The sequence below is a fragment of the Capra hircus genome, chromosome 4 (genome assembly GCF_001704415.2).
Source record: "Capra hircus breed San Clemente chromosome 4, ASM170441v1, whole genome shotgun sequence".
Lineage (NCBI taxonomy): Eukaryota > Metazoa > Chordata > Mammalia > Artiodactyla > Bovidae > Capra > Capra hircus.
Window position 1 is genome coordinate 37569872 of NC_030811.1, and position 10764 is coordinate 37580635.

Here is a 10764-nt window from a genome sequence, read left to right on the forward strand (position 1 = left end):
GAAGCTTTGTGCACTGCTGGTGGGAATGTAAACTGGTGTAGTGCTACGGAAAAGAGTATGGAGCTTCCTCCATAAGTTAGAAGTGGAGCACCCACATGATCCAGCAATTCCACTTCTGAGTGTTCATCCGTAGAAAACAAAAACACTAAAATATATCTAAACACCTATGTTCACTGTTTATAACAGCCGAGACTTAGAAAGAAGTTAAGTACCCATCAATGGATGAATAAAGTTGCTGTGGTATATATATATATAATTACCAATACGCGGCCCCTAATTTCCTGACTGCTTTACAGCTCCATCTCTTGACTTGCTCTTTTTCTCTCTCTACTATTCTGTTTCTCTTCTCCCCCATTGTACTGCTCTTCACATCCCTCTGTCAGTCCACCTCTTTGTCCACAGATCTCTCCCTCTCCTATTGCAACCCCACCATGGCTCCTTCTCTCTTTTTTTTTCCCCAGATCTGACTTCTTCCCTTTCCCTCTTTCTCTTTCTCTCTCCTCTGTTTACAGTTTCCCTCCTCATCACCATTTCTGTCACTTTCTCTCCCTCTGCTTGTCTGTCTCTAACACCTATCTTTCCTTTTCTATTTCTCCATTTGTAACTCTTAGGAGTTTTACTTCTCTGTCTCTACCTCTCTTTCCATTTCCTCCCATGGTCACAATAACAACTTTAATTTCTCTGTTAATCCAACATCTGAAATATCTCAGGATTGGCATCTGTTAATTTACCTTTCCATATTAAGATGCTGAGATTTTCTGAGTCCCCTGTAAGTTGAGTAATTGGGGACTGTATCTTGCACATTTTGGATATTAAGTTATGGGCCCTAGGAAGTATTTTTAAACACTACAGCAAGTGCTGAGTTTTTCTGTTAGCTGAGAAGTGACCTAGTCATGGAATGTAAGTTCCTACCTGCTCTTGAAGGGCAGGTCCGAATACTGCAGTTTTTGAGGACTTTGAAGTGCTATTCACGCTGCATTGTATGTACCACTGAGAGTAGTTTCAAAGTAAAATGTATAGAATGTGGTTGTGATTCTATAACCATACCTTTCATAATGTAGATTTTTATAAACATTTTTCTTAGAGGTATAAATTTGTGAATATTAAAAAATACCTCAGAGTCCCAATAACCTAAATAAGGATGACTTCATTCATTTTGTTGACTGAACCAGAATATCTCTGTGTCAGACATTAACTACAAACCCTACTTCTGCATGCAGCAAGGGTTGCAGTCCCGGGAGGATGGTACTGTCCTTGTCTCCACTTACACGGAGACAGGTGAGACTGAGGGTGAGTGACTGGTCCAGGGCCCCACAGCTGACAGGGGCAGAGCCAGGACTCAGGTTCCCCATCTGGTACCAGGGTCTGCTCTGGTCCTGAGCAGCATGGATGTTTCTGGAGTGTACAGGGGCTTCTGAGATGACAGACAGGGTTCAGTCACTGCAGTTGGGCTCCATGTGCCTCCAGGTCGGAGCACATTGTTCAGTCCCTTCAAATAAACATACAGTCAATTGTAAAAGCAGTAACTCTGCTTAAATATTTAACCAAAAAAGGAAAGAGTAGATCTTAAAACTTCATCTTGGAAGGAAAAAAAAAATAATCTGTAACTATATACTGTGAGGGATGTTGACTCATATGGTGACTATTTCAGTGTATATACTAATATCAAATCACTATGTTGCATGACAGAGACTAATGGAATGTTTTATACCAATTATATCTCCACTGAAAAATAATAAAAATTTTTTGAAAGAAGGGAAAAGCAGTGGACTGAATGCAGTAGCTGGGCAGCTGGCATAGGAGCAAGTGAACTAGCAGAGGCAGCCAGAGTCACAGCAAACAGAAGCCCTGCCCTGCATCTCTGGTTCTCAACACATTCCAACCTCTCATTTCCACAACAGTGTTCAGACATAAAGCAAAAATGTGGGCATATAAAAAGTAGCTCCTCTTCTAAAATGCTTTAAAACAAATTTTTGGGTGGCCTCAATCACGGTCTACATGGTGTCTATGTCACAGCTTATGTTTGGTACATGAACTTTGTTACAAAAATACAGGGTAAAAAACAGATTTTTGCCTTTTCATGTTACATTTCAAGTATATGTTGTGTTCTGTCCTTTTCTGCATGAAAAAAAAAAACACTTTCATTGAAAATCATCAGAAGAGAAAAAAATCTTGAAGATGAGTTTCCTTTTTGAAAGTTGAAATGAGGACACCCACTGCTGATGTTTGAATGGCTAGTAAAGAGTTAATTAACTGTAACTACCTCACAAGCATGGTACTATATCCACATACATTTAATCACCTGCCTGTGGCTAGTATGATACTGTCATGATCCACCCTATATTCAGAGAGACTAAGTCTGATCCTTTAGTGTAAAGTTGGGGAAAAGGCTTGTGCTGTGTTCCTAATCAAAACATCTCCTAATGTTTGAGTAGCATTTCTTTGTAAGTAAAATCTCTTTTTATTTTGGTTTACAGAATGGAATTTTTTGTTTCATATCTCAGATTTCTTTGGTATTTTTAATACCCTACATTTCTCTTCTGTTATTTAGCTCATGCATATTCACTGTTTATACAACTGTAAAAAATAATAAAACTAAACATATCAAAGTGATTAGTTTTGTTTTTCTTGTTTTGCGTTGCATATTTGACCTAAAGTCTTGGAATCACAACAAGAAGACATGATGGATAGTGAATACATATAAAAAGTACCAGATATTTTGTATTATGTATCATGAAATAATAGCTTTCTTATAGATGTATTCCCTAAAACAGTCTGAGTACTCTTATTTTGAACCCACTTTATGAAATCATTTTCACTTGTGTTTAGCTAATTTGAATTCAAATGAACTCAATTACATTGTGAGTTGTTTTTGTAAAACAGAAATATTCAATGCAGTGCTTCATGGGAAGGCAGTGTGTCTGTCAGTTTCCTTTCATTATTCACCATCATTCAAGTAAAATCCAACTGTATGATGGAAATAGTCTGGCTTGGGTAGAAACTGGTCATTTATGCAGACCTAATCAATTCCATCCATGCTTGGTCTAAGAATGGGCCACAAGACACAAATGCAGACGGAGGCTCCCTGGGAGGCTGGGGTCTAAGTAGGAGGAGCTCCTTACAGGGAGAAAATGGGGGAGGGCAAGAGCCAGGGTCTGGCCTTGGACTAAAACCTCAGCAATTCAGTGGTGTCATCACAATGAGAACGTCCTGTGTCAGGAGTGGACCCACGCCTACAGCACGACCACAGATGGGGCTTGAGCTGGACGTCAGGGTGTGACTTTAACCTGAGAAGGGACTCCACCCCTCACACTGGCTGCACCAGTTAGATGTGGCCAGTCCTCCTGGGAGGGCAAGGCCCCCCAGATGTTGGCTCTCAGAGCAAAGACCAAGAAGAGTGAAGGATGTGACTTGAATGTGCCCTGAGGTCAGAATGTGAGAGCTGAAGCCATGACCTCAGCAGTGGAGCTCTGCTTCGCTCTGAGACTGGACGGATGGAATCCATGGCATGGACCCCCATCCTGGGCCTGCTGGGTGGGGAGGGGGTGGGACACCTGAACTTCAGGCTCATGTGTCTGTGCAGCCCTCTGCTACTCACCCATCACATTGTCATCTGATGTTAGTGCCCCAGTAAGCCTTGTTCAGGTTAACTTGTAGTCATTTTGTCCCTTCTGAGGAATTTACATGACTCAGTGTGTGACACTCAATTGCACAGGTGAGAGAGCACGCCCTTGGAACCTCTGCTCCTATGAGGAAAAAAGCGCTTCGCATTTGTCCATGCAGCTTGGTTCAGGGGTCAGGTCTTGTGTCACCCTGTTTACACTGAGAAAACGAAACCAAGAAGTAACAGCCTCAGTAAGTCACAGATCATGGAAGAGCACAGGTGGTTGGTGGAAAGTCAGGGATGGTTTCAGGGCTGCAAAGAAGCCCTGTCTGCTCCTTCCTTCAGGGTCCAGAACATGGCAGAGGAGCAGCATCTGAACATCCTATGTGTAAGTTTCCCAGCTTATAGAGGAGCTGATAAGAGGAACTTTAATGTGTATAATTGGGAACCTGGACCCATAGCCTAGAGTGTTTTGATAACAATCACATGCGAGTGTAGAGGGATATTTTCTTCCATTAGCTGTGACCCTTTAAAAGTGAGCAAAGATGGCTGGGGTTTAACTGTTCTCATTTCCTTGTGACACCCCAGCTACCCCTTGCACAGCCTCAACTAGTAGGGGCCAGTTTGAGCGTTTTCCAAGAATCAACCACATTAAGCAGGGAGTATAAACAAAAGAAGCCTGAGAAAATGAAACTCCATCAGCATATCAGGCCCCTCCAGCTGCCATTCAGGCTGTCACTCCCACCCCCACTGCCCTCCTCTATCCGCACCTCCCAGGCCAGGGCAGCCCAGGGCAAGTTGGGGCAGGAGGTTTCTGAGACGTTGGAAACCGCTGGAGATACTGCCCAGCAGGGCCCTGTCTGTAAAATCAGCTGCACAACACTTTCAGTGATTTGCAAGTTTCCCTCTTGCCTCCTACACTTAATACACTGTTTTTTCACAGTGAAGACATAGTTCCAGATCTCGAAGACCAGGGCCACATATTTTGTCTCGAGAGGTCTGATCAAATTCATTAACAACCAAGGAATTGATCTAAATTAGATTTCATCCATCTTGTATCTGATTGGTTTGTGTTTTGGAATGGGAACCTATGTGGTTTTCCATGGATTTATTTCACAGTGAAGCTGATTGTGTGCAAAGAAACAATGTGATGGTTCCTTGATTCCTGAAATCCGAGCTGGCAGCGCTGAAACTGTCACCTGCTGGCTCAATCTGGCTGCCCATTAGAATTACTAAAGGAGCATTTTTAAAGTCTGATACCCGGGCTGTGATGAAGTCTGGACCTCAGTGACTTTTCTTTCTTATTCATTTACTTACTTACCAATCTGTTTCTCTAATCATTTATTTACAGTTATAATAAGAGGGTCACTGATATATTGAAAAAAAAAAAAGTGCAGCCTGTTTTAAGTCAGGCTGGCTTGGCCAACGTGGAACCCAGTGCTGCTCCGTGTTTAAATTTGAGTATATTTCTTAGTCTCTCTGGGACCTCGTTTTATTGTGAGTGAACTAGACATACTAGGTAACAAAATACAGGGTCTGAGATCAGAGAGATTCATTTCTAAATGATTGTTACTTAAAACAGAGATGATATTGGAGAAGGGCATTGAAACATGTATAATATCATATAAGAAATGAATCGCCAGTCCAGGTTTAATGCATGATACTGGATGCTTCGGGCTGGTGCACTGAGCCAACCCAGAGGGATGGTACGGGGAGGGAGGAGGGAGGGGGGTTCAGGATGGGGAACATGTGTATACCTGTGGCAGATTCATGTTGATGTATGGCAAAACCAATACAATATTGTAAAGTAATTAACCTCCAATTAACATAAATAAATTTATATCTTAAAAAATAAATAAAATTTTAAAAAACAGAGTTGTGATGAACAGATAACTCTGCTTCTTCCATCTGTGAACTGTGAACTATAACTGTACCTTCCTTTAAGGGCTCTCAGAGGATTCCTGAGATTACCTGGTGAATAATAGAAACTTTCTGGCTTTCCTGGTGGCTCAGAGGATAAAGCATCTGTTTACAATGCAGGAGACCCGGGTTCAATCCCTGGGTTGAGAAGGTCCCCTGAAGATGGGAATGGCAACCCACTCCAGTATTTTTGCCTGGAGAATCCCATGGACAGAGCAGCCTGATGGGCTACAGTCCACAGGGTCACAAAGAGTTGGACACGACTGAGCAAGTTCACTTTAACTTTCAATAGAAACTGAGTCCTTGTTCCATCCACATCTAACCTGTCTGTGGGAAATGTGGTTAGAGACGGTTTTCAGGGCTTTTGTGTATGTATGGAATCTATTGATTTTGCAGTAGAGCTATGACAGTAGAAACTAATGTTGTTCAAGACTTGCATGGATTAAGCAGCATTAGCTCATTTAGTCCTCACGCTCCAGGAAACAGGGCGCTGTAACTTCATTACATAGATGAAGATTCAATGGCATAGAGTGTTCCAATACTGCCAGAGGTCACACAGATGCTAATACGGACTCAGGGTTCAAACGTTGTCCTCAGGGGTCAGAATCTACATGCTTAACACTCCACCTGACACCCCTCTGGTGTTGGTGCAGTTTTCATGGGGTTAATGTGAGAATCAGGAGTTGATGCTTTGTGAGACACTGGTACAATCTGCGGAGAAGGCAATGGCACCCCACTCCAGTACTCTTGCCTGGAAAATCCCATGGATGGAGGAGCCTGGTGGGCTGTAATCCATGGGGTCGCTAAGAGTCGGACACGACTGAGCGACTTCACTTTCACTTTGCACTTCCATGCATTGGAGAAGGCAATGGCAACCCACTCCAGTGTTCTTGCCTGGAAAATCCCAGGGACAGGGGAGCCTTGTGGGCTGCCATCTCTGGGGTCACATAGAGTCGAACACGACTGAAGCCACTTAGAAGCAGTAGCAGCAGCAGTACAATCTGAGCAAGTGCAAGTCATGCTGGGTGTCACACTGTCACCATAGGAACGTCTCAGGCCAACGAGTCTGAATCTGGCAACTTTGAAAGAGAAGAATCCCAGCACCTTAGTTTGGCTGTGGCAACACGCTTCAGTATTCTCTGGAAAATTCTGTGGAGAGAGGAGCCTGGGATGCTACAGTTCATGGGGTCACAAAGAGTCAGACACGTCTGAGCAGTTCACACACACACACACACACACACACACACATACACACACACACACACCCATTGGAGCCAATGGCCCCAAAGAAAGCAACATAATCACATTAGACATAGAAATGCATTAATGACCATTATTACAACCAATGCTGAATTTGATAGCTCAGTTGTCATGCTGTTTCTAACCTTCATTATATTTCATGAAATTAAAGTACTCAAAGACAAATGTGAGTTTTTGATATGTTTAATTTTTGATGCCTATTATGAAAATAAACGTGCAGAATTTAAGTACTAAAGCTGGCAGCTCCAGGGTATATGGCAGTGAAGGTCCCAGCCATGGTCTGTGTGGAGGAGCTGAAGGAAAAGAAAACAGGGAGCTGGCCACTGTGTGTGCTCAGGAGGTACAAGGACTCAAGGGCTGGAGGAGCTGATGAGGTTGTGGGGATAGTGGTGGGAGAGGTTCCCTCAGACCAGCCCTGGACCCTGCCCCTGATTAATGGCAGAATTCCTTGATACAGGGTCAAACTGTCTGCCCAAAGATTTGAAAACCTCTTACAAAATAAACATATAATAGAAAAATACCATGTGAATAGAAATAACCCAAATGCAGAAAGGAAGCCAGGCTAGATCCTCAGCAGACACTTTTTGAAAGGATAGATGATGCAGGCACATTGACCCCTTTGGGGCCCCTCTGTCACGAGCTCTTCCCGTTGTTACTGACACCTGTTCTCTTGTAGATGCAGAAGGCAATGATGACAAAGTAGACTGCCCTCTTGAGGAGGAGGAGGAGGTAAGTGTAATGGCAGAGGTGTTCATGAGCTGCAGCTGCAGGGTATCTAGGAGGAGTCCTTTGATTGGTTACCTGTTCTTTTGAAAGTTCAGGAAATAGTGATGGGAGAAGGTCACAATTAGTTGTTTCTGATGACCTACTATAAAGTGACACCCTAGCACCATCAATCCCCAAGGTAAACAAGGACCACCACCACCACCAGAACTACCCAGAATCCAGCTCAAAGTTCAATAATCAACAACTTCTGCCAAATTCACTTAGAACCTTCTCAAATATTAGCAAATAATCTGTGTTTTTAATGAATGAGTCCAGAGGGGGAAAAAAAATTCTGAGAGATTTTAGCATCTTCTTAGCCCTCACCATGTCTCCTAATACTAATAGCAGCTAATCTTTAGTAACCATGATCCAAACACCAGGCCCTTATTCTGAGAACTTTGCAAGCAAAGCCCTAATCTTACTTCATTTTACAATAATCTATGAGATTTTTATTTCATTTTAAAAATCAACTGAGGATGGAGAGAACTAATTTGTCTGATGTCACACATCTAGAAAATACCAGAAACCATATTTCATTCCCAGAAACCATATTTCATTCCCAGAAACCTGACTGTAAAGAACACATTCTTAACTGCTCTGTAACCCTGCATCTCCATGTACAACAAATACCTCAGACCTGAAAAGGTTTAGCATGAATATCAAGTTGAATCACTGATTTAGAAGCATCTGAGCCATTACATCAGAGAAGGCTATGGCACCCCACTCCAGTACTCTTGCCTAGAAAATCCCATGGACGGAGGAACCTGGTAGGCTGCAGTCCATGGGGTCACGAAGAGTCCGACATGACTGAGCGACTTCACTTTCACTTTTCACTTTCATGCATTGGAGAAGGAAATGGCAACCCACTCCAGCGTTCTTGCCTGGAGAATCCCAGGGATGGGGGACCCTGGTGGGCTGCTGTCTATGGGGTCACACAGAGTCGGACACAACTGAAGCAACTTAGCAGAAGCAGCAGCAGCAGCAGAGCCATTACATATTATACATCAATGGGATTCCTACGGAGGATAAAACCCATGAAATCTGCTGACATTCACAGTGGAGTGGGGTGGAGTTTATTAAAGAGAACATTGTATAAAATGGAAGAAAGTGGTTAACCCAAACTCACAGACTCTTTAAGAGCTCATACCTCATTCACCTCTCTGTCCTGAATGTCTCTCATCGTGGCTGTGATGTTATAGAACAATGGCACTTACTCTTCTTTGAAATTTTGCAGGAAATACATGATGTCAAGAAATAACTAACATTAATTATGATGGGTCTGCCTTGGTTACTGAATGAACCACAAGGCTGAGTGTGTTCCAGGAAATTTCCCTTTTCGATACTTTATCTTCAGAGTCAGAATTCCAGAATCACTAGCATTTGGTGTGGAAAGGCTATCAGGGGCTGACCTGCTCATAACTTATTGCCCTTGATCAGGTCAGGTGTTAGCTGAGTTCCAGGTCCCCTGATACAGGAAGTGAAGGAGGAATCAGCAGGGCCAGAGCCAGAACTTCTATTTCACTTACAACCTTCATGTAGGAGAAGGGCCACTGACTAGTACTGATTTGATGCTGGCTAAATGGATACCTGGTGGGAGACATTCCATATGTGTGATCTTATCAGTGTAATAACTGTTGCTAAATTATTTCAGTCGTGTCCAACTCTGTGTGACCCCATAGATGGCAGCCCACCAGGCTTCCCTATCCCTGGGATTCTCCTGGCAAGAACACTGGAGTGGGTTGCCATTGCCTTCTCCAATGCATGAAAGTGAAAAATGAAAGGGAAGTCCCTCAGTCGTGTCCGACTCTTCGCGACCCCATGGACTGCAGCCCACCAAGCTCCTCTGTCCATGGGATTTTCCAGACAAGAGTGGGGTGCCATCACCTTGAGTTGGGTGTAATTACTCCCAACTGGTCAATGAGGACAACATAATGAATTTTCGCATTTTCACATAGCTAATAAATAAAAGAACTGGGGTTTAAATTTTAATCTGTGATACTCAGAAGTCCATGCACTTACACTCCTGCCCATGGGGCTGTCTTGTCTTAGGGCCTTGGCTTTGGTATTCTTGCTCTATGTCTGTATCCTAGGGGAGGGATAGAGAATTAATTACATGAACCATTGATTCGGGTAGTTTGGGTTGAATCCCCAGATTAGAGCTGTGTGGCTTCATTTGAAGGAACTTAATTTTATCAACTTACAAAAACATATCTGTAAAGTAGGGGCAGGGAGAAATATTGTAACACCACAAGGTGAGTAATGAGGATTAAATAGAAAATGCCTGTAAGATACAGAACAATATCTTCCACATAACACACTTTCAGTAAGGGTCAGTCATGTATTAGCTACTAGCACAACCAAAATTCTAGAAGCAAAAAGATATCATGTTTCCCTGGTCATTAGAAACAAAAGCCACACTAACTTATGAAATCCGCTGTTTGAATTTGGAACCTATAATGACACTTTCTAATTTAGAGTCATCTCACACCAAAACCAGCATTTATTGTGTCAGGATGACTCCTAGGAAATGATAATGTTGTTGTTGTTGTTTAGTCATTAAGTCGTATCCAACTTTTTCAGATCCCATGGACTGTAGCCTATTAGGTGCCTCTGTCCATGGAATTCTCCAGGCAAGAATGCTGGAGTGGATCACCATTTCTTTCTCCAGGTGATCTTCCTGACCCAAGGATTGAACCCACATCTCCTGCATTGGTAGGTGGATTCTTTACCATCTGAATCACCAGGGAAGCCTCACATACTGAATAAGATAGTGCTATTCCTGTCATTATTTACACAAATACTTGGGTTGTTTCATTACTTAATCATTCTTTATCCAATAAATAGAAATTCTCTATGTTTCAAACAATTTGTTCTATATCATAGAACAAAAATAAAATATTTCTTGATTCTGATAGGAATTATAGTCAATTTACATACATGAATTTAGGAAAGATCAGCATCTTTATGATATTGATCTTTTCCTTCATGAATATGTTATGTCTCTCCATTTGTGCAGGTCCAGTTTTATGCAAAATTTAAATTCAAAGTGGATCAAAGAAATAAATGTGCAGAACAAAGCCTATACAACATTGGAAAAATATAAATGACAAGAAGTTTTTGTTTCAATCTTTTTTAAAGCTCCAAAATAGTGTGTGGTCCCTGCTACTGAGGCCCAAGTTAAAGCCAGTGCACTTACTATCCAATTCCTTCTTGCC